The sequence below is a fragment of the Tachypleus tridentatus genome, chromosome 12 (genome assembly GCF_004210375.1).
Source record: "Tachypleus tridentatus isolate NWPU-2018 chromosome 12, ASM421037v1, whole genome shotgun sequence".
NCBI classification, from domain to species: Eukaryota; Metazoa; Arthropoda; class Merostomata; order Xiphosura; family Limulidae; genus Tachypleus; species Tachypleus tridentatus.
In genome coordinates this window covers 124,492,580-124,515,852 of record NC_134836.1, presented here as the reverse complement: position 1 = coordinate 124,515,852, position 23,273 = coordinate 124,492,580, and the positions used below count along the sequence as shown (strand labels likewise).

At 33.1% G+C, this 23,273-nt stretch overlaps 1 long non-coding RNA gene across 1 annotated transcript; it reads left to right on the top strand.

Moving 5' to 3' along the window:
* Positions 1-1,125: 1,125 nt before the first annotated feature.
* Positions 1,126-21,132, top strand: LOC143234599 (uncharacterized). The gene is made up of 3 exons (XR_013018730.1): positions 1,126-1,313; positions 19,575-19,641; positions 20,685-21,132. It is a non-coding gene; the product is annotated as an uncharacterized LOC143234599 (long non-coding RNA).
* The last annotated feature ends 2,141 nt before the right edge of the window (positions 21,133-23,273 follow it).

The window sequence follows — 23,273 nt, the reverse complement described above, 5'->3', positions numbered from 1 at the left end:
TTCCCGTCCCACCAAACATTCAACTAGTGTTGGTAGGTCAGTCACACTATTAGTTAGAAGAAAGGTAACCCAAGAGTTGATGGTGTTTATTGGTTTCTTTCCCTCCAGTCTATCACTGCTAAATTAGTTATAGCTCTCACGTTTGGAATTTTGCGCAAAACTACACGAGAGTTACCCGCGTTAGCTGTCTCTAATTTAGCAGTATAATACTAGAGGGAAGGCAGCTAGTCATCACCACTCACAGCCAACTCTTGGGCTTCTCTTTTTACCCACGAAAGCTGGGATTAGCCATCACATAATACAGTCTCCACTGTTTAAAAGAAAGAAACAAGCATGTTTGATGGGGAAGAGGATTCGAACCCTCGACCCTCAGATTACGAGTCCGTCTTATGCTGTTACACAAAACAATTACATCGATACAATGTTCGTTCTATCCATTAATTGTTCACCTTCTTGAATTCGACAATAATAAACTTACAAACAGGCGAACATTCTTGTATAACTTCTTTTACAATTATCAGTATATATTTGTCAGTAATGCTAACTTCAAGAGGTAAGTTTTATCTTCCTTACCCCAAAATGGCGGTATCTTATTTTCCTTTTTCTTATTGTTATTTTAAATTGGGAGAGTAGTCACCTTCCCACATCTATCTGCAGGCAGTAAAGGGTGATATGGATGTGGGACGTTGTGGGCTTTAGCACCCACCTCTCGATCTCCTAATTTCTAGTCTAATTGTGTCTATTTCTTATGTGAAACTAGCGAATTGGAGGTTAAGACTGAGAGACGGTTTATCCCCACCGCAATGTGGGTCCTATTTCTTCAATCACCTCCAAAACCTAGGATACATTTTATAATCTCGAGTTGTAGTTTGTTTATTTTTTGTAATTTTAATGTGTTTTGTTTAGGCTTAAAATTATATTTACAATCATCAGTATGTATATATATTCACGTTAAAACTATTGTATGATCACACAGTATGTGCCAGTTTCTAGTGAATGTAGAGTTATTTTTTCTTCTTCGATGAAACACCTACAGCAAGTAACGCATGCATAATGCGAAACGTCTTGGTGACGGTGGGCGTCACCAACATAATAACACTTTACGTATTTCCATAGCAGGAGATCAAGGCCAGAAGATAGCGATTTCCTGTCAAGAACCAACACAGGACTTCTCTTCAACAATAGCTGACAGTTACTTAAACAGAACTGAGAAATGTGGTTCACCTTCACTCCCACAAAAGAACAGCTATCATCAAGTCACGTAAAAACGCTTGAGATAACAAAAGTTTTTGTTCTGTTTAATTCCAGCTAGGGTAATTACAGTTTATCTATCTTATTATCTATCTATCGTTTTAAAATATATCGTGTAGCACTTTTATTATACATTCATTCACTGGACTATTCTGCAGGGTTCTTATTATAGTATATATTTAGTTGTTTTCTTTTATCTAAATTGTCAGAAGTACGTGCGAATGAACAGTAGCACATTGGTATGTTTGCGGACTTGTACTACTACAAACCGGGTTTCGATACCCGTGGTGGGTAGAACTCAAATAGCTCTTTGCGTAGCTTTATGTTTAATAAGAAATACACAGAAGTCACAGTACAATGTTTTACATGTTTGAGTAACGTTGGTTACTTAGTAAAACATTATAACATAAATCAGGCATTTTTCACCTATTGAAGTCTGTCTGTCTAGTGTTGTCACGAAAATATATAGCATAGGATACAAACATAAAAAGGCTTAACAAGAGTTCTATACAACGGCTAGTACCAAAACAAACACGATTTGAAAGTGTTGAAGTATAAACTAGACTGGGCATGACTTAGAGGATAATGTGTGGAGGTCCGAGGTTCGAAACGTGATGTCTCTGAACGCGATCTACACTCAACTGTAAATGCATCATAAAAGTGGCAGTCATTTCCGTTGTCCGTTCAAAGAATATCTTACGACGAGGGGTGATGACGGCTGGCTATTTCCTTTTGGTCAGATATCTAGGGGGTATCTGACCTGTGTGCGCAAGGCGTTGTTCAGGTTGAAACTTCCAACAGTTAAATAACGAGAAAGTAATGAAATTTTAATCATAAAAACCTGTTGGAATTCAAACATAAAAACTGTTGATATACGGGACTGACATTCACAATAACAGATTTCAACGATTTAAAGAAGTTTTGAATTGGGAAACAAAAACTCTGCGTGGAAGCTTTGATATTAAACAAAACAATCAGTACAAAGATTCGAATATTGTTTTGTTTGTTTGTTTTGTGAATTTCGCACAAAGCTACTCGAGCGCTATCTTTGCTAGCCGTCCCTAATTTTGCAGTGTAAGACTAGAGGGAAGCCAGCTAGTCATCACCACTCACCGCCAACTCTTGGGCTACTCTTTTACCAACGAATAGTGGGATTGACCGTCACATTATAACGCCCCCACGGCTGAAAGGGCGAGCATGTTTGGCGCGACGGGGATGCGAACCCGCGACCCTACGATTACGAGTCGCACGCCTTAACACGCTTGGCCATGCCGGGCCATAAAGATTCGAATATAATCATACATACTGTTGAAAGTTAACGAAAATCGTAATAAAACTATGAACGCGCTATTAAAAACTACAGCAGTTAATATCAACATGATACCTGTGGTGTTGCGAGAGGTCAGAGCAGTCTAGCTAAGGATTTAGAGACATAAAAATAATTATAAACATGATACTAACTGTTAAACATTCAAACAAATAAGTGCGAAAATGTTATAAAACGTAAGTCATGAAACAACACAGGACACCCCAGAGCGTCTGCTTCGTAACCATGGTTTATGATATTTTACGGTCAACTTGATATATCGATGACTCTGGCTAAGTGGATAAGGCACTTGACTCGCAATACACGGGTTCGAATCGCACCAAACATGCTCACCCTTTCAACCGTGGGGGCATTATAATGTTACGGTCAATCCCACTATTGGTTGGTAAAGGAGTAGCCCAAGAGTTGGCGGTGGGTGGTGATGACTAGGTGTCTTCCCTCTAGTCTTACACTACTAAATTAGAAACGGATAGCACAGATAGCTCTCGTGCAGCTTTGAGCGAAATTCAAAAACAAACAAATATTAATGACTTCCTTTATCTCTTAAAGAATTCTGGTCGTCACAACTGAATGAAGTTTAGGCTTATGTATAAATGTTTTTATGAACATTTTTTTTTCTGAGTTGACCGAAGTTCGACCTGTAGGACAGTCACTGACGTAATCAGAAGTCGTGGGGTGGGGTTATGGACAACGTCCACCCCAGATGACCGTAATCGTTTGTTTGTGAACAATATTTAAGTAAGCATGCTTTGATTTGTTGTTGTTTTTATTTCACGCAAAGCTATGCAATGGCTATCTGCGCTAACCGTAATTTAGCAGCGAAAGACTAGAAGGAAGACAGCTAGTTATCACCACCCACCGCCAACTCTTGGGCTACTCTTTTTACCAACGAACAAAAAAAGAACAAGACATGTAGAGCGTTAATGTTGGTCGCGTATGGTCATTGGAAAGTGAGAAAAGATAATAAAAACACCAGCATCGTTTCTAAGAAATTCAGCAGTTAAATTCATAAGTTGGAGAACAGTAGACCAACACTTGTGTGTCACAGAAGGACAACGAACATACGATATTACAACCAAACCAGAAAAACCCAATGAAGGCCATACACAGAAACATGATATTGAAAATGAACACACTTCTATAAGATATATTTTATAACTACTGCGTATAATCATAGCTCTATTTAAAAGCTTATATTTTGTGCAAAAATAAAGAACGTTTACAGAGGGCAGCATCTGTCAACAACTATACATGACAAATTAATTGAAGTTCTAGGCACGTGAACGACGTAAAGTTACGTTTTTTCTACCAGCAAGATTGTTTGTTTGATGGTAAGCGCAAACTACACGGTGGACTTCCTACACTGTGCCCATAACGGGTATCGAAACCCGGTTTTTACAGACATCACACTTTCCGCTGAGCCACTGGGGTGGGGAAGGGGAGAATAAGAAAATCGAAAATTCCATCGATTTATTTTGTGTTATGTAATATATAGTAATACTTGTGTTATGTAATGTATAGTAATACTTCTTGTGCTATGTAATATATAGTAATACTTGTGTTATGTAATATATAGTAATACTTGTGTTATGTAATGTATAGTAACACTTGTTGTGTTATGTAATGTATAGTAACACTTGTTGTGTTATGTAATATATAGTAATACTTCTTGTGCTATGTAATACATAGTAATACTTGTTGTGTTATGTAATATATAGTAATACTTGTTGTGTTATGTAATATATAGTAATACTTGTTGTGTTATGTAATATATAGTAATACTTGTGTTATGTAAAGTATAGTAATACTTGTTGTGCTATGTAATATATAGTAATACTTGTTGTGCTATGTAATATATAGTAATACTTGTGCTATGTAACATATAGTAATACTTGTTGTGTTATGTAATATATAGTAATACTTGTTGTGTTATGTAATATATAGTAATACTTGTGTTATGTAAAGTATAGTAATACTTCTTGTGTTATGTAATGTATAGTAATACTTCTTGTGTTATGTAATGTATAGTAATACTTCTTGTGTTATGTAATATATAGTAATACTTGTGCTATGTAATATATAGTAATACTTGTTGTGCTATGTAATATATAGTAACACCTTGTTGTGCTATGTAATATATAGTAACACCTTGTTGTGTAATATATAGTAACACTATGTAACGTATAGTAACACCTGTGTTTATGTAACGTATAGTAATACTTCTTGTTGTGTTATGTAATATATAGTAACACTTGTTGTGCCATGTAATATATAGTAATACTTGTTGTGTTATGTAACATATAGTAACAATCCTTGTGTTATGTAAAGCATAGTAACACTTGTGCTATGTAATCTATAGTAATACTTGTTGTGCTATGTAATATATAGTAATACTTGTGCTATGTAATCTATAGTAATACTTGTTGTGCTATGTAATATATAGTAATACTTGTGCTATGTAATATATAGTAATACTTGTTGTGCTATGTAATATATAGTAATACTTGTGCTATGTAATATATAGTAATACTTGTTGTGTTATGTAATATATAGTAATACTTGTTGTGTTATGTAATGTATAGTAATACTTCTTGTGTTATGTAATATATAGTAATACTTGTTGTGCTATGTAATATATAGTAATACTTGTGCTATGTAATATATAGTAATACTTGTTGTGTTATCTAATATATAGTAATACTTGTTGTGTTATGTAATATATAGTAAAACTTGTTGTGTTATGTAATATATAGTAATATTTGTTGTGTATATGGAAATAGTAACATTTGTTGTGCATATGGAAATGGTAATATTTGTTGGGTATATGGAAATGGTAATATGTGTTGTGCATATGGAAATGGTAATATTTGTTGTGAATGTGGAAATAGTAATATTTGTTGTGCTATGGAAATAGTGATATTTGTTGTGAATATGGAAATAGTAATATATGTTGTTCTATGGGAATAGTAATATTTGTTGTGAATGTGGAAACAGTAATATTTGTTGTGAATATGGTAACAGTAATATATGTTGTTCTATGGGAATAGTGATATTTGTTGTGAATATGGAAATAGTAATATTTGTTGTGAATGTGGAAATAGTAATATTTGTTGTGAATGTGGAAACAGTAATATTTGTTGTGAATGTGGAAATGGTAATATTTGTTGTGTATATGGAAACGGTAATATTTGTTGTGAATGTGGAAATAGTAATATTTGTTGTGAATGTGGAAATAGTAATATTTGTTGTGCTATGGAAATAGTGATATTTGTTGTGAATATGGAAATAGTAATATATGTTGTTCTATGGGAATAGTAATATTTGTTGTGAATGTGGAAACAGTAATATTTGTTGTGAATATGGTAACAGTAATATATGTTGTTCTATGGGAATAGTGATATTTGTTGTGCTATAGAAATAGTGATATTTGTTGTGAATGTGGAAACAGTAATATTTGTTGTGAATGTGGAAACAGTAATATTTGTTGTGAATGTGGAAATGGTAATATTTGTTGTGCATATGGAAACGGTAATATTTGTTGTGAATGTGGAAATAGTAATATTTGTTGTGAATGTGGAAACAGTAATATTTGTTGTGAATGTGGAAATGGTAATATTTGTTGTGTATATGGAAACGGTAATATTTGTTGTGTAATGGAAATAGTAATATTTGTTGTGTATATGGAAACAGTAATATTTGTTGTGAATGTGGAAATAGTAATATTTGTTGTGAATGTAGAAATGGTAATATTTGTTGTGTATCTGGAAACAGTAATATTTGTTGTGTAATGGAAATAGTAATATTTGTTGTGTATATGGAAACAGTAATATTTGTTGTGTATATGGAAACAGTAATATTTGTTGTGAATGTGAAAATAGTAATATTTGTTGTGAATGTGGAAATGGTAATATTTGTTGTGTATATGGAAACAGTAATATTTGTTGTGTAATGGAAATAGTAATATTTGTTGTGTATATGGAAATAGTAATATTTGTTGTGAATATGGAAATAGTAATATTTGTTGTGAATGTGGAAACAGTAATATTTGTTGTGAATGTGGAAACAGTAATATTTGTTGTGAATATGAAAATAGTAATATTTGTTGTGAATGTGGAAACAGTAATATTTGTTGTGTGTATGGAAATAGTAATATTTGTTGTGAATGTGGAAACAGTAATATTTGTTGTGTGTATGGAAACAGTAATATTTGTTGTGCATATGGAAACAGTAATATTTGTTGTGAATGTGGAACTGGTAATATTTGTTGTGTATATGGAAACAGTAATATTTGTTGTGTAATGGAAACAGTAATATTTGTTGTGAATGTGGAAATAGTAATATTTGTTGTGAATATGGAAATAGTAATATTTGTTGTGAATATGGAAATAGTAATATTTGTTGTGAATGTGGAAATAGTAATATTTGTTGTGAATGTGGAAACAGATATATTTGTTGTGAATATGAAAATAGTAATATTTGTTGTGAATGTGGAAACAGTAATATTTGTTGTGAATGTGGAAATAGTAACATCTTATTGTGCATACGGAAAACAGTAATATCTTTTTGTGCATACGGAAACAGTAATATCTTGTCGTGAACGTGGAAACAGTAATATCTTGTTGTGCATATGGGAACAGTAACATCTTGTTGTGCATATGGGAACGGTAATATCTATTGCGCATACGGGAACGGTAACATCTTGTTGTGCATGTGGAAAACAGTAACATCTTGTTGTGAACGTGGAAATAGTAATATTTGTTGTGCATACGGAAACAGCAATATCTATTGTGAACGTGGAAATAGTAACATCTGTTGTGAACGTGGAAACAGTAACATTTGTTGTGAATGTGGAAACAGTAATATCTTGTTGTGCATACGGAAACAGTAATATCTATTGTGCAACGGAAACAGCAATATTTGTTGTGAACGTGGAAACAGTAATATCTTATTGTGTATGCGGAAACAGTAACATCTATTTGTGCATACGGAAACAGTAATATTTGTTGTGCATATGGAAACGGTAATATCTTTGTTGTGCATATGGAAACGGTAATATTTGTTGTGCATATGGAAACGGTAATATTTGTTGTGAATATGGAAATGGTAATATTTGTTGTGAATATGAAAATGGTAATATTTGTTGTGAATATGGTAACAGTAATATATGTTGTTCTATGGGAATAGTGATATTTGTTGTGAATATGGAAATAGTAATATTTGTTGTGCTATAGAAATAGTGATATTTGTTGTGAATATGGTAATAGTAATATATGTTGTTCTATGGGAATAGTGATATTTGTTGTGAATATGGAAATAGTAATATTTGTTGTGAATGTGGAAATAGTAATATTTGTTGTGAATGTGGAAACAGTAATATTTGTTGTGAATGTGGAAACAGTAATATTTGTTGTGAATGTGGAAATAGTAATATTTGTTGTGAATATGGAAACAGTAATATTTGTTGTGAATGTGGAAACAGTAATATTTGTTGTGAATGTGGAAACAGTAATATTTGTTGTGAATGTGGAAACAGTAATATTTGTTGTGAATATGGAAACAGTAATATTTGTTGTGTAATGGAAATAGTAATATTTGTTGTGAATATGGAAACAGTAATATTTGTTGTGAATGTGGAAATAGTAATATTTGTTGTGAATGTGGAAATGGTAATATTTGTTGTGTATCCGGAAACAGTAATATCTGTTGTGTAACGGAAACAGTAATATTTGTTGTGAATGGAAACAGCAATATTTGTTGTGAACGTGGAAACAGTAATATTTGTTGTGAACGTGGAAACGGTAACATCTTGTTGTGCATACGGAAACAGCAACATTTATTGTGCAACGGAAAACAGTAATATTTGTTGTGCATACGGAAACAGTAATATCTTGTTGTGAATACGGAAATAGTAATATTTTTGTTGTGAACGTGGAAACAGTAATATTTGTTGTGAACGTGGAAACAGTAATATTTATTGTGAATACGAAAAATAGTAATATTTGTTGTGAACGTGGAAACAGTAATATTTGTTGTGCGTACGGAAAACAGTAATATTTGTTGTGAACGTGGAAACAGTAATATTTGTTGTGAATATGGAAACAGCAATATTTGTTGCGCATACGGAAACAGTAATATTTGTTGCGCATACGGAAACAGTAATATCTGTTGTGCATATGGAAACAGCAATATCTGTTGTGAACGTGGAAACGGTAATATTTGTTGTGCATACGGAAACAGTAATATTTGTTGTGCAACGGAAAACAGTAACATTTATTGTGAATATGGAAAAACAGTAATATTTGTTGTGAATGCGCAAACAGTAATATTTGTTGTGAACGCGGAAACAGTAACATCTGTTGTGAACGTGGAAACAGTAATATTTGTTGTGAATGTGGAAACAGTAATATTTGTTGTGCATATGGAAATAGTAATATTTGTTGTGCATACGGAAAACAGTAATATCTTGTTGTGCATACGGAAACAGCAATATCTGTTGTGAACGTGGAAAACAGTAACATTTGTTGCAGCATATGGGAACAGTAACATCTTGTTGTGCATACGGGAACGGCAATATCTTGTTGTGCATATGGGAACGGCAATATCTATTGCGCATACGGGAACAGTAATATCTTGTTGTGCATACGGGAACGGTAACATCTGTTGCGCATACGGGAACGGCAATATCTGTTGCGCATGTGGAAAACAGTAACATCTATTGTGAACGTGGAAAACAGTAATATTTGTTGTGCATCCGGAAACAGCAATATTTGTTGTGAACGTGGAAACAGTAACATCTTATTGCGCATATGGGAACAGTAATATCTTGTTGTGCATATGGAACGGTAATATCTTGTTGTGCATACGGAAAACAGTAATATCTTGTTGTGAACGTGGAAACAGTAATATCTATTGTGAATACGGAAAGAGTAACATCTATTGTGCATACGGAAACAGCAATATTTGTTGCGCAACGGAAACAGTAATATCTTATTGTGAACGTGGAAAACAGTAATATTTGTTGTGAACGTGGAAAACAGTAATATTTGTTGTGAATGTGGAAATAGTAATATTTGTTGTGAATGTGGAAATAGTAATATTTGTTGTGCATATGGAAACAGTAATATTTGTTGTGTAATGGAAACAGTAATATTTGTTGTGAATGTGGAAAACAGTAATATTTGTTGTGAATGTGATAACATCTATTGTGAATGTGGAGTAATATTTGTTGTGAATGTGGAGTAATATTTGTTGTGAATGTGGAAATAGTAATATTTGTTGTGTATGTGGAAATAGTAATATTTGTTGTGTATATGGAAATAGTAATATTTGTTGTGCATATGGAAATGGTAATATTTGTTGTGCATATGAAAATGGTAATATTTGTTGTGCATATGAAAATGGTAATATTTGTTGTGAATATGGAAATGGTAATATTTGTTGTGAATATGGAAATGGTAATATTTGTTGTGAATATGAAAATGGTAATATTTGTTGTGAATATGAAAATGGTAATATTTGTTGTGCATATGGAAATAGTAATATTTGTTGTGAATATGGAAATAGTAATATTTGTTGTGAATATGGAAATAGTAATATTTGTTGTGCATATGGAAATGGTAATATTTGTTGTGCTATTCAGATGGTAATACTTGTTGTGTAGTTTCAAATTTTTTGTTAAAATACTTGAAGTAAATTTGTTCATTACAATGTGAGATAAATATTCAGAAGTCTACGGGTTTATAACGCTAAAATCAGGAGTTTGATTCCCCTCGGTGGGCTCAGTCCGATGTGGCTTTACTATAAAAAACAATGAAAGAGATATTCAGTGAATAATGTGGTTATTCAAAATATTTTATGGTTTTGATCACAATTAAAGTCACAAAACACTTCACGTCCATGTTGGAATTCATTACAGATCGAGCATTAACTCTCCCAAAATCTCGTTAAGCACGAGAAAAGACTTCGTTCTTGTGATTCGTGTTTACCCTCTTGGTTTGCTGTATTCGATAAACGGCCCGGCATGGCCTAGCGCGTAAGGCGTGCGACTCGTAATCCGAGGGTCGCGGGTTCGCGCCCGCGTCGCGCTAAACATGCTCGCCCTCCCAGCCGTGGGGGTGTATAATGTGACGGTCAATCCCACTATTCGTTGGTAAAAGAGTAGCGCAAGAGTTGGCGGTGGGTGGTGATGACTAGCTGCCTTCCCTCTAGTCTTACACTGCTAAATTAGGGACGGCTAGCACAGATAGCCCTCGAGTAGCTTTGTGCGAAATTCCCAAACAAACAAACAAACGTATTCGATAAAGTTAAAAAACTTATTTGCTCTAAAACCTAATGATTCTAAGTTAAAGTGGCAACAATACAATTTCTAAAAAATACACGTTTAATATGTATATTAAATAAAATGAAACTATAAATAAAAAACAAATAACATGGACACAAACAGGATAAATAATCAGTCCACATTACACAAACTTTAAACACAGTTACATCTTTATCGTTTCACAACGTCTTTATCCAGCAGTAGTACTACCATATAAGAAACTCAAACCATTATCAACAACCTTCGAAATCAATAGATTTAGAATACTTAAACAAAACATGGTCCCCTATTATGTTTTGTGTTTACCTGGCCGTATTTTAATAAACATCCAATTATTAATTATTTAAACAAAACAGCTTGCTAGTACATTAATTCATTAACGTTTTTCATGTAAAACCAGAAGTGACCACATAATATATATATATATATACATATACTAACTATGATCCACAAAACATTAGCTGTAGTTTTCATGCCCTTCTCACAAATTTTTCTTATTCTATGAATTTCACTCACACAATTTAAATCATGCTTTCTTTCAGCCATTAGATCGAAAATTTTTAGCACGTTTGAAAATATATTACACGATCAGAAATAGAGATTCACGTAGACGTAACTTTACTGAATAAAGTTACACGTAAGTGTATTTGTAACAGTGTACATAGTATAAACTGTTGTGATCGTTCACTGTATGACAGTGTTGAGACTGAAGCCGAGACTCATAAAACGAAGAATAAAATAAAATAAAATCCATAATAAAGAAAAAAGTAGTTAAGACACTTTTATGAAACGAATCGAAGCTAAATTATTGCAAATTATAGTATATGTAAGGTTATGATGAAAGCAAACTTAGCTGATTATGAACAAACGTCTGAATGCGTGTTCACGAATTGATCGGCACGTGATTTTGAATGAACTGCGCATGTACATTTTGGAGGTAAATAAGCCGAGAAAGCCCGCTAAAAGTGTATTTAGTGCAATGTTTATTTTGTTTCTTCAGGAAATTATAAGCTGATGTTGTTTGCGTGAAGAAGTTTGCAAATAAAAAAGAACCAAAGTTGAAATCGAAGCCAGTCGTCACGTGATAACAATGATGCTGTGCCTTCGTGTACCACACTTGTTGCATTGAAAATTTGATATAGGCAAAATATACGTAAAATGGTTCTGAATTGAAAAGGCAATATTTAATCCAGGTCTTCGGACAAAGACCTTTCTAATGACAAGAGGTTTATATGGTTTGATCGAGAAATTTACGAGAAAATTATTTACGTAAGTCGTTTTAACAACTACTTATAACTTACAATTCGCGATCTAACTACATCGAAACGCCTATAAAATATAGCAGGTAAACTACAAAACCTAATCTAGTTTACTCTAGTCCAAAGCCTTCACACATTACTTGAGCTTTAAATCAAGAAAACAATTACACCTGAATCTCAGAGGACTACTTCCAATCATACCTGAGTTTGAGAGTTCCTAATATGGTCCACTCTGGTCTGAAGTCTTGTCTGGGCGTTAGGTCGGGAAACCAGACGCAAATAGAATCCAGTACAATAAATAACAGTATAATATTTACAGCAGAATAAGACTATAAGTACTGAATAAACTGAATTAAAACAAAGTAGGGTAAGATCTGTTTCGGAAAATATGTAACTGGAAATATGAAAAATAATTACAATAATATTTGTTAAATAATTTGAATAATTAAACTTTCGAAATAATAAGACAGTACATAAACGAACAAGTTATAATTTAGGATACTATATGGATGGACATCTAAGAACAAACAAAGTCATCTGAACGTACACAGCGCGAAACCCAGGAATTAAACACAAGTGTTTATATAACCAGTGACTTTGAATAAAAACCAAAAAACTCCACGTAGGCCTGCTAGCCTATATATTAAGAAACACCTGTTTTCCTCTTCAACCAGATGCCAGTTCTAATGCAGAACTAATAATGTGGTCGGTTTATTCCATTCTGTGTACTAGACAAATATGTTCCATATACATTGATGAATTAGGTCTGAGTCATCCATACTCTGACGTGCTTAAGATAAAATTTCAATATAAACAATATTATTATTTATATCTAGCATTTGGAAAGTCAAAAGTGGTGATAATTCATCTTGTGATGCTTTTAGAGGTACGAATAGCTCCTAACTGCTGCTTAGAATGTTCCGTATTTGGTAAAATTAAACTTTGTGTATAATTGTGGAACAATATAGTCAGTTGTCTTGACCTGGTTTGTCAAACTGACAAGTTGAGTTATAGCTAGTTAACGGCCTTGACCAGGTTTGTCTAATTGACATGTTGAGTTATAGCTAGTTAACGACCTTGACCGGGTTTGTCTAATTGACATGTAGGGTTATAGCTAGTTAACGGCCTTGACCTGGTTTGTCTAATTGACGTGTAAAGTTATAGCTAGTTAAAGGCCTTGACCGGGTTTGTCTAATTGACATGTAGGGTTATAGCTAGTTAACGGCCTTGACCTGGTTTGCCTAATTAACGTGTAAAGTTGTAGCTAGTTAAAGGCCTTGACCTGGTTTGTCTAATTAACATGTAGAGTTGTAGCTAGTTAACGGTATTGACCTGGTTTGTCTAATTAACATGTACAGTTATAGCTAGTTAACTGTATTGACCTGGTTTGTCTAATTAACATGTAGAATTATAGCTAGTTAATGGCCTTGACCTGGTTTATCCAATTAACATGTAAAGTTATAGCTAGTTAATGGCCTTGACCTGGTTTGTCTAATTAACATGTAGATTTATAGCTAGTTAACGGTATTGACCTGGTTTGTCTAATTAACATGTAGAATTATAGCTAGTTAATGGCCTTGACCTGGTTTGTCTAATTAACATGTAGAATTATAGCTAGTTAACGGCCTTGGCCTGGTCTGTCTAATTAACATGTGCAGTTATAGCTCGTTAACGGTATTGACCTAGTTTGTCTAATTAACATGTAGAGTTATAGCTAGAGCCTGTGAGTTTGTTTAGTCAAAAGCCTTGACTTTGTTTGCCGAGTTGACATGCAGTGTGACAGTTATGATGTTATAAAAAACATGCAAGTTCAAGAGGTCTTGATATAAATGAAATATAAACCCTATAACCCGAGTGCTTTCGTAAGATAGACCTTTCTTTTCCAGAGGCAAACTGGAAATCTTTCATTTTTCCCCTGAAGAAGAGAGGTCCACCTTTCGAAAACGCTTGAGTTATAGTTAATGGTATTGACCTGTTTTTTTCCGGCAAAATATGGTGTTATAATCACTGTTTTTTAAATGTTTATTATATTCATTAGATTATACCTAATGTATTAACATGGTATTAAACACTATATAGTCGAAAAATTGGTTTGGTGTTTTATAGTGCAAAGTTATCTGTGCCAAAGTATTTACTCGGTGGTGTTAATTTGTTGACTAGAGAGACATAGTGTTAACAATACTTAGTGACCTTGACCTGTTATATTGGCTACAGATGAAGGCATCAGGTTTTGACCTCAATCATAACACGAATCAGATTTCACATTTCTAGTTCTGTTTTTACCTTGACCTGTCGACTATATATTGTTTGTTGTTAATAATAAAAATGGCCAGATGTCTTGAATTCTGCAGTTAACACGTTTTATTCGCTTCGTATCATCGTTTGGACTGTTGTGTAATAATAAGATCCTGGGATAATATTCTATTTATTATCAGTTATCATTGTACCTGTTGACAATACATCAATTAATATAACTGTTAACTAAAAATAAGTCGTATATTACAGATCGTGATCACGTAATGACCACTGGCCCTTTTCTGATTTCTTGACTAAATATTGAGTTTTACTTTTGTCGGTCTTTTACATTAAATATGAAATACTTTAATTCACAGGTCTATGAAATGTGTGTTTTCTTATAACAAAGCCACATTGGACTATCTGCTGAGTCCGCCGAGGAAAATCGAACCTCTGATTTTAGCGTTGTAAATTCATAGACTTATCGCTGTCCCAGCGGTGGACTGTATGCAGTCAAGGGCGAAGTAGTTTTTGGGAACTTATTTATGTATTTCTACCACTCTCAAATATCACAAAACTCGAGGTGTATAGTGCTGGTCCGAGTCCAGCTTTATAGTTAGATTGTGAATCCGAGGGTTTAAGGTTCACGTATCGTTATTGTAAAAACGTGTACCTAACTTTGAAGAGGTGGATTTTTCATTTATTTAGTCGTATGTTTTCTCATCTAATTGTCTTCTTTAACCTCGATTCCTCTGCCTTAATTTGGTTAATGCGAGTATGACGTTTCTCATGAACCTTACGTTGACTATTACATTCAACCAGACTCTGGTTTTATTAAAGTTAACCTGACAATTATTTCCGTTTCACATTTATTTAAACAAAATACACTGTCTCGGAGTTTTAATGTCCTAACGACCAATATAAGTGTTTATCCAAGACACCTGGTTTTTGTCTACTTCCAGCCTTTCTGTGGTACCTTTTCTCAGTTTCATCAAATATCTACACTTTATACTTAGCTTTTATATTTCTACTGAGACACAAACCAACCGACAGAGGAACATGCCTTTGCTTCAGTAACCAGGACTTAACAGAGGAATATCCCAGGTGGTATATTCTATTCGGTCCTGTACCAGGACGTAACAAAGAAATATCCCAGTTGATATACATGATTGGTGTGTAACCAAGATTAAACAGAGGAACATCCTAGTATTGAGTAGTAAATAGTTTTTTTAAAGATATTCGGTTTTACATTTTGCAACGCAACTTGAAACGGTGTATTTGTAGTTTTTGATACATATATATATTTATTTTTCCAAACTTTATCTGTCTCTTCGAAAAACATATAATTCAAAATTTTATTATGGTTAGAGATATGTGGATCTTTTTCTCCCCCATCACAATAAGCCAATGGGGATATGACTTATGTTTGCGAAATTCGCACCCAACTGTTAAAATATATTCTGAACTAAGGACTTGAGAGGCCTAGCGCAAATTTTGTATTACTTCATAAATAAGTAAAATACAAATGAATACCATTTTTTGATGACTAGAAACCCACTTGAAATAAAAAAAATGTATCTCAGAACGGCTGATATGGGTATTAGCACTTTTACTGATAAGTAGAGAAAAATGTTTTGACCTTCCTAGGTCACCTTCCGGTCAACAAAGATGACCTAGGAAGGTCGAAATGTTAATACCCATACCAGCCGTTCTGATATACAATTGAACACCAGTTTGAACAATACACAATGATCAGATAGATAACCTAGAAAGTAGTAATTATAATAAAATAATGATATTTCTCTTTTGTTAAATAGTCTAGTAAATACATACGAAATAACACGTTGTAAGAACATTTTAATGAAACACCAGGTTTTAAGTGTTATAAACCATTTGTAGAAATATAGTTTTCGACAAGTTAATTTCGAATTTTGAAACTATTCTTCTTATAATTTTAGTTTCAAAAGTTCACGCTCATTGCTTAACTTTAAACAATACTATATATTTTTTGTTGAAATCGTCACTGTTGTGTGATGCATACAAATTATAGCAGGAAAGTGGTGATAATTTGGTTTATTAGACAAAATCAAACTTACCGATATTACAACAGTATTAACGCAAGATACAGAAGAGATATACCTTAGGCTTAGGTGCGACAAACTTAATTTCGACAGTATTAAGAACAAACACTTATTATTTAGTTTAATTATAAAGCGAAAGACATTTGTGAATAAACTCGTTTCTTTGAACATTTATATATTTGATAGATTTATTCATAATACATGTTACCAGTAGCAACTATGTAAATATTTTAGTTTGTTATATGAAAAAAGTACATACCTTAAATTCATAAATTATAACCGAAATATTTTCTCGCATCAATCTAAAAAATTCAGATAAATTTGACGAGACTGAACTTCCGTGACCATATTTTTTAAACCTACACACGCTATAAATAGTCATAACTGAAAAACAATCTGCATTTTATATCTGACGTTGAAGTGGAAATTGTGGTTTGTTTAAACGGCCGTGATTCAAATGTAGGCCTAAGACTTACGCTTAATTACGAGTAGTACTAGATATACTTGTTGCTGTCTTTTGTTCTTAGGCTTAATCACTGTTATTGACATGGCATCAGATTCGTCATTAGGCTTAGTATTAAACATTAAAAAGTATCCCACAGCTACTGTTTTGTTCTTAATCATCTTGTTTCGCATCTTTAATGCGAGTCCTAAACACTTCCTACCCCATATTGTAAATGTATCTTGAACACAACGCGTGTTTGTCTAGACCTCACTCCTGTCGTGAGATGCAATCCATGTTCAAAACCCACCGTCCCATAGCGGTCTATTTATCTATATCATGCCTATTGAACAGTGATATACTGGGGCATGCACTTGGTTAATACTAGAATCCCCCTCCGTTTTGCAGTTATTTCCTGATTTTAAAGCATAGACAGTAAATCCACGCGTTTGTAATTTTTACATATGCAGATCTAATGGTGGAACCCAGCGTTTCCCAACCTCTTCATTTCACCGCAGCGCCCCCTTCAACAAACACTCATGATTCTTTGAATGCGTTTCAGACAATTAAAATATTTTACTAAAACTAAAATTGTACGGCTATAATATTCATTTCTTATGGCATAATTTTGAAACTCACAAAACTTTCCCGTCCGCCTCCTCAAAGTTTAGTAACCCTTAATTTTAAAATCATCCAGTAGGGGGAAATACCGCCCAGGTTGAGAAACTGCAATAGTATAACGTACATATCACACATATTTAGCTTTGAAATGCTTAAATTTTCCTCAAATTAAATTATATATCCCCTAACAATATGAGCAAGCAAAGAAAAAGGTCAAAAACCAAAGGTACCTGTAATTTAAACATTTTCCATGATTTCCTGGAACACTCTTGGTTTTTCCAAGACTTTCAAGGTCTGTCTGTAAATTCCAGCAGCTGTGCGAACCCTGAATAAAGAAACTTTGGAAACAAACACAAACTCTTTCGGAAGCACTTTTTCCTTGGTGAAGCCATGAACACAAAGAAAATATAAATTGCCATATTATTCTTAATGATGCTTTCAAATAGAACGGCACTTCTTATGATATATATGTTAAACCGTTAGGTTAGAACCTTGTTTCACGTATAGTCAACACTATTTTACAGCTGTTAGCATGACTATTCAAAGCAATCGGTATCTATAGTAGCACTCTTAAAGTGTTTTGAAAAATATTGTATTTATAAAGAATAAGGCCTAATGAACTGAGGTAACACACATTCACGCTTTTATATGCAAATATAAGAGGTTTGAGTTTCGCGCAAAGCTACACGAGGGCTATCCGCGCTGGCCGTCCCTAATTTAGCAGTGTAGGACTAGAGGGAAGGCAGCTAGTCATCACCATTCACCGCCAACTTTTGAGCTACTCTTTTACCAACAAATAGTGGGATTGACCATCACATTATAACGCCCCCACAGCTGAAAGGGCGGGCATGTTTAGTGCGACCGGGATCCAAACCCGCGACCTTCGGATTACGAGTCGAACGCCTAACACGCTTGGCCATGCCGGGCCAAAATATAAGAGGTTTTAACTACACAAATTAACAATTTCTCTTAGTGTCTTACAGATCCATCTCAGTGGTTAAGTTTAAGGTGTCTGAGTGTGTTTTCTTCTTGCAAAGCCACATCGGGCTATCTGCTCAGCCCACCGAGGGGAATCGAACCCCTGATTTTATTAATGTCTCTAATATACATGATGTTTTGAAAGATAAAACAGTTTAGCTATATTCTAGTGTTATAAACAAATCTATGGAGATACTAAAGTCAAATGTATTTTTGTTTTAACAAGTAGTGCACTTTTTGCTGGTATATCATATCACTTTATATTTTTTTCTCACCAGTATGCATACTGGCATATACTTCCCCACCTTAACCACTGCCAGTTAGTAAAACTGAACATTATAACAGTCTTACAGCAACTCAACGTTAGATCTTCCGATCCGCAGACCAGTGTTCTGACAATAGTGTTTGTAAATTCGAGCCCTTATTAAGAAACGATTAAATCTCTTCGGAATCACACGGAAGTTTGAAGAAACCTAGGATGCAAAATATTTTGTAAACATTAATTCTTCAGATGGAACAACAGCCCAGCTATCTGGCCAATAAATGTTAACATTCTTAAAGACATGGGCAAACTTAAAGAACCGTGGATACATGTCGTTTTTGGTATAAAAAAATTGAATTTCGTCCAGTTTTGATACGGTACGTAGTTTGGCTATTACTCAAAATCCACCACAATACATCCTTTCTATTCCCACCAGTCTCCATGACTTAAGGTTTTAACAAAACACATTCCATCTTTGGTATGTAACGTTAACAAGTTTCTGGTAATAATCCAAGACAAAATTCTTTTAATTGAATGTGTCAAAATACCTATCGTGGGAAAACAAATTCACGTATTCATATTTCAAATATTACTTCATTATTATACGTTTACTGTTCTTCAGGTGAACAAGTGATAGTTTTAATTCCTCTAATACAAAAGTAATAAAAATTATGCTGGCTTTTTAACCATAGAGATAACTAACATGTACCTATAAGGATAAATTTAAATTATAACGTAAATAATTAAGATGATTCATTATAGCTAGGCAAAATTAATTAAAAACTTGTCTGTTTTCAGAGAGCAAACTCACAATGGGCTACCTTCAGTGTTTGCTGACAGGAATCTAACCCCAGATTTTAGCAATGTAAGTCTAAACTTCCGGTTATCCCCACTGGGGGAGTATTTTTGTTTGCTTAGAGTACATGATCAGGATACGTTCTAAATAAATTATACAAACGTTTTTGGTTGTTTTTCACTCAAGCTTTGATACAAAGCAGACCTTTGTCCTATATCTGCTGTGCTTTCTCACTGAACATTCATATTAAATTATAAAATAACTGTCAAGTACTTGGACAAGGTCACACTGTATCAAAAGTCTTCTTTCAAAAAATAAACTAGTTTAAAAACAAATTATTGTATGCAAAGGCTTAAACTAATGTATAAAAACAATTAGTTTTTATTATAAAACAAAAGAAATTAACAAAAACATTCTTTAGAGTTAAGTTATTTGATATATTGAATGGGGACAAAAAGAAATGATAACCATGTATTGTTGCCAAAACAAATGTCCCCCAACAAAAAGTTGAGATAAACTTCAGTAAATATATATATATTTTAATCATGTTGGTGGAGCTCATTTCTGAGCCTGAAAACTGGTATAGCAAGCCTTTTGGGAACTCTTACAAGTAGGGGATTTTAGTTTGTAAAATTAAACTTGTTTTTGTACTTCATACACAGCTACATGAGGGTTATCTGCACTAGCCATCCCTAATTTAACAGTGATAGACTAGAAGAAAGACAGCTAGTCATCACCATCTACTGTCAGCTCTTGAGCTACTATTATAGAAATAAACAGTAGGATTGACCATCACATTATAATGCCTCCACAGCTGAAAAAGCGAGTATGTTAGGCAACATGTATTTGAACCTCAAACAATTTATGAACTACAAAAAAATAAATTTACACTTTGCACTTTAGAAAATATTTTAAGAAAATTTAATTGTTAGAGGTCTTTTACTTAGCTAGATTTTCTTTCAACTTGAAACAAAAAACAGTACAGATAAACATGAGCACTCAGGAAGTCTTACTTCATTATTAATAAATGAAACATTATTAACCTATGTAACATTAACTGTAACAAATGAAGTACCATTAGAAAGAAATGTTTTCTCTGTATTTATTTTCAGAATAGACATAACAGACAAGAGCACCGAAGTGATGAATCACTGAATTCCTATACAAGTTTTTAAATCAGCTACATAATTACTTGTCTAACTTTCACTTCCATGTTGGTAGCTTGCTTTAATCAGCTGTTATCAATTAAACGTCCAACTACACCACCAGTTTTAAGTTATGGTGTAGAACTAGCCCTTCTGTCTGAGAATCACAAGTTTAAAACTGGCTGTGTTTTTCTAGCTTAGAAATATGTGGACATACAACCTTTTATCTTCAAAAATTTAATATCTACACAAACTCATTGAACTGATTTATTCTTTACATTGTAAATAGTACAGTAAAATACAAGTAACAACACTTTTCACATTCCCCCTATTCCACACGTCGCAATGTTGGCATGTATGTAATGTTGTTTTCAACTTGTACATTTTAGATCCTCTCCATTTACTGCCATAGGAGACTGAAAAGAAAAGAAATTAAATATCTGTTATTTAACTGTGTATACATACACAAGCCACAATGTAGAGCACTGTCTCTATCAGGTGTATTAGTAGTTTAAAAGGAAAATCATTTTGTTAGATGGACTTCAGAAATGAAACATATTAATGGTTTATATATTTAAAATAAAGTAGAAAACTACATCAAATGAGTACAATTATGTAATCAGAGAGTTTAATATGATGTATATTCTGTTGTGACATGTTGTAGCCACACAGTTGCAACATTTGTCATAATGAAGTCTCTTATAATAAGACTCCACCCCATATGGTGAATATTCTAAACATCTGGCACAGTTTCCACATTACACACATCAAAAACAATGATGGTTAATTTAGTTGGTTTGGCAAAGTTCCATTCTTAAAAAATCTTGTGTAAACTTTCTTGTGTGTATGTATACAAACGTTTTGTGCAGTACCTTTGTTATCTAGTAACAGTTGATATGTAGGGGAAAGTATGCTTCCAAATAAACATACAAGAATTTGGTTCAGAGATAGAGAAAACACAAAATAACAAATTTTGGTAAAACAAAGAAAACGAAAACTGGGAACTAGTAAAATAAGGAAAAAGGAAATTATATTTATTATTGTGTTGTTGCTGAAGCCACCAGATGGCAGAACTGTTGTCAACCAATTAGAAACCAGGCAAGAAAAATTTTAGAAGACTTGATAGAGTATCAGAAAAATCTATCATTTTAAAAAATATTTACCATTGCTGATACTCCTATGATAAAGGCAGAAGCTGCTAATATGTGATGAGCTGTACCAGACTCCCCCATCCCACACACACTCACTCAGAACTATGAATGGATAAGGACATGTACACCATCAAGTGGCAGTACAAAAGTGAAATTTGTACAGTTAATTCTTTATAGCATGCTAAGTAGTGAATATGGAAGCCAAGAACTGCCACCATTTGTCTGTACTGATGTTCATGTTTTTTGAAAATACAATTGAAAATCAATCTTTTGAGTAGGTCGAGCTTTAGAAGGTAGGTGAAATAGGTAATAATTAATAATAAACTGAAGTTCCAACATAATCAACTATGTTGTGTTTACACTATTCATACACAGACACCAAAAGACAAATATAAAACAAACTTCCAAAAATTGAAAGAACTTGTCCTTGTTAATTATAATGATCTAAAAACTGGCCCAAGATTTTTTAATTTCAAAACAAAAGGTTGTCTGTTCACTTGTAAATTGTTCCTTAACATTTGCTGTACTATCGCCAAAGAAAAAAAAATCTTTATAAAGTTATCCTTACAGTGTACAAGATAAAATAAGTTTAAAACAAAATTTTAACTCCTTCCACTATAAAAATATTTGCAAAAGAAAAAAACAGCAAAAACCATCATGTTTGTAGAACTTTCTTACACAGTGTGTACTTTTTTTTTTTTTTTTTTGGTATTATATCCTGAATTTACTGTTGTGTTATTAGTTTCAAATACAACACCCACATTCCAACAACTACCCCCTTAAAGTAAACATAGTAATTTTCTGGCTTCTGGCTTATAATTTATCTTTTTTTTAAACATTGGTATATGTATGTTTTAAACTGAAAAGACAAACAGAAATACTAATAATTTAACACATTTTAAGAAAAGAAAAACAAACAAACCTTAAGAGTGTAATTTCTGGCATACCAGGGTCAGCACCTTTTTTAAATCCTAAAGAAGATAAAACACTGATAAACATTCCTGTCACAATTATACCGAAAACTTCTAGAAAACAATAGTTTAAAAATAATATTTTAATAATAATTGAGACTAAACAACATTATATACAATAGTACTGGAATAAAATAATCACTGGTTTAGAGAATAAATATGCAAGCTTATGCTATTCATGTCTATATACAAACAACTTGTCACTGAAACAAAATATGCTATTAGGACTGAAGTTTAGCAAGTCAAACTATAGTAACATTTACATTTAGAACTGCATCTTGAATAAAGCTTGGTTTAGCAAATACATATTACAAATGTCTAATATTTGCACTATTTGAAAGAGACTTTACAAATTAATGGTATTTATTTAATATATCTAATGTCATCTGCTCTACAAGTCCATCAGTTACATAACGTTTCTTATTATCACTTGT